This window comes from Lipotes vexillifer, unplaced genomic scaffold (assembly GCF_000442215.2).
Source record: "Lipotes vexillifer unplaced genomic scaffold, Lipotes_vexillifer_v1.1 scaffold606, whole genome shotgun sequence".
NCBI classification, from domain to species: domain Eukaryota; kingdom Metazoa; phylum Chordata; class Mammalia; order Artiodactyla; family Lipotidae; genus Lipotes; species Lipotes vexillifer.
The window spans coordinates 1,914,538-1,917,294 of record NW_006780574.1 but is presented as its reverse complement, the minus strand read 5'-3'; positions in this window follow the sequence as shown (position 1 = coordinate 1,917,294).

Genomic DNA, 2,757 nt, shown 5'->3' with positions numbered 1-2,757 from the left:
GAGCCTGTGCTCCACAACGGGAGAGGCCACAACAGTGAGAGGCCCACGTATCGCAAAAAAAAAAAAAAAAAAAAAAAAAAAATTAAGAAAAGAAATACATTCTGAGTTGTTGCAACATTTCCACGAGACAGCAGGACACTAGGAGAGGGACAATTGCTTTTCACTCTAGTTTTTGCACCTAATAATGTGTGACCTTGAAACAAGTTGGTTAACTATTGGGCGGAGGGGGGGGGGAGTCTCAATTTTTTTTTACCTGTGAAATAACATTAGATCTGCCTGCTACGTGAAGTTGTTGTGTCGTTCAAATAACATAGTAGATGTTAGAGAACTTTGGAAAGTCTGACATTGCTATTCCAGTGCATAGTCAGGTACATGTTGGTATCAAAGGCTGCTTTTCTCCATGTGCCTAGATATAAATGTAGTTGTATATTTTTGTAAAACCTATGTGAAGAAGAGGGAAAGGTGGTGGTGTGATAAGTGTAGGATGAGAGGGAGAATATCAATGCATCTAAAAAATATTAATTTGTGATGCCAAATATTTGAATTATCTTTAAAGTGCTTTAAACACATTCAAATCTATTATGCAAAATATACTAAAATACTTGCTGGACAAAATAGCAATAATACAATTTTCAGGATTTACTAATTTCCAGACACTTTATAACATTTTCTTCTTATTTAGTTTGTACAACTTTATGTGTCACATGATATCATTCTCATTTTACAGATGTAATTATCCAGGGACCTACTATTTAGTAGATAGTCTCACTCCAAATGCCCTTGTTACTATCCAATATTATAGCACTATATTATATCACAGTAGGAAGGAAAAACAACATTGGTTGAGAATATGGGAGGGGTACCACAAATATTAACATTTGTGTAACATGATTTATGAAGCAATCACATTCATTATCCTAAAATTTTTTATTTGACTCTCTTGATATTTTAAATCATTTATACCACTAATTCAAGTTCAGTATGTATGTGTCAATATAAATATATGTATTAATTTATAAACATTTTCTTGCTGTCTCTATTGCAACAGTAATGAGCTTCAGCAATAGTTCTGATTAAACAGCCAGTAGTCTGAGCCAATGTCCCACTTCCCATTTTCCTTTCTCCTGGTAAGCCTCCCTACCCACTCAACCACCTTCTTCACCAATTACTGGTTGATCCCCTACCACAGAGTCTGCCAGATTCTATGCTGATACTGGGATCTTGGGCTCTCCAGTCTCCATATCTACCACATTCTGGTGTGACGGGGGTACAGGAGAGTGAGAGCCTGGCCAGAATGGCAGCAGGTTTCCAGGGCTAGAAGGAGACCCTGGAATATCTGAAAAACATCCTAGGCTTCTCTCTGGACTAAGGAAAGCAGTGGAGATAGATAACTTAAAACAGGAGGAGGAAATTTGAAATAACTGGAAAAACAGAGAAAAGGATCTCAGGTCAGGGACTGAGGCATAATTTCTAGACTAGCTAAGAGCTGTGGACTCAGATATTTACAAATATCTGGACAGTGCTTACATGGCCTTACAGACTGACAGTACATATGTGGCTTTGGCTAAGCTGGCCATTGTACCTTTTTGGGGAGAAGGGTGAATCTGTTCTGGTTTCAAATGGGGATGGCTAAGGCTCAGAAGGAGCTACTCTTCATGAAAAAGAACCGCAGAGAGAAGGTAAAAGTTTTCAGGTCCACATTGTTAGCTCTGGGCTGACCATGGTTATAGAAGCCCCCAAATATGAGGCTCTCTGCATGACTATGACCAGTTTCCAGGCCCTCTGTGACCTGATATGGAAGGACCAGAAGAATCTGGGCAAGTGATTGATCAGGCAAATTGAGGAGAATGCTGTACATCACAATTCTCATATAATGGAGACAACAGTGAGATGTACAGTCCAGTCTTTGGAGAATGACCTTGACTCAATGAGAAATATGAAGACCAGACTAGAAAATAGACTATGGGAGATGAAGGCCCTCTCACACGGATGCAGCATCCTTAAAAGCTCCTATTGCACCCAGAGGTAGAGCTGATACTACTACCAGCTGAAAGTCCATTCAATCCATGCACAAGACGACAGCCTGGAGGATCACAGATGGCAACATGGCATATGAGACCAATGCCACCAAGGTTCTGAGGCACAGGGAACATGCCATAAGCTGAGTGGTACTTTGGGAGCAGATGTCCAGTAAAATGATTGGAAGTTAAACAAAAATAATCTTAATTAAACATCAAAAAAATCCTTATATTGCAAAAAAAATCACAAAGATGACACATTTCCAAAGTTCCAAGATATAGCTACATAAGATGTCTCCTTATATATGTGTAATCATTTGTTCAAAACGCAATGAATTAAATAATAAATGCCATAAATATTTGTTGTGATAGTACAGTTGTAGATGCTTAGTCTATATCAGTAAACAAATCAGACAGTAGTCCTTGTGCTTTTTCTTTTTTTTTTTTTTTACACAATGTATTTATTTATTTATTTATGGCTGTGTTGGGTCTTCATTTCTGTGCATGGGCTTTCTCTAGTTGTGGCAAGTGGGGGTCACTCTTCATCGCGGTGCGCAGGCCTCTCACTATCGCGGCCTCTGTTGTTGCGGAGCACAGGCTCCAGATGCGCAGGCTCAGTAATTGTGGCTCACAGGCCCAGTTGCTCCATGGCATGTGGGATCTTCCCAGACCAGGGCTCGAACCTGTGTCGTCTGCATTGGCAGGCAGATTCTCAACCACTGCGCCACCAGGGAAGCCC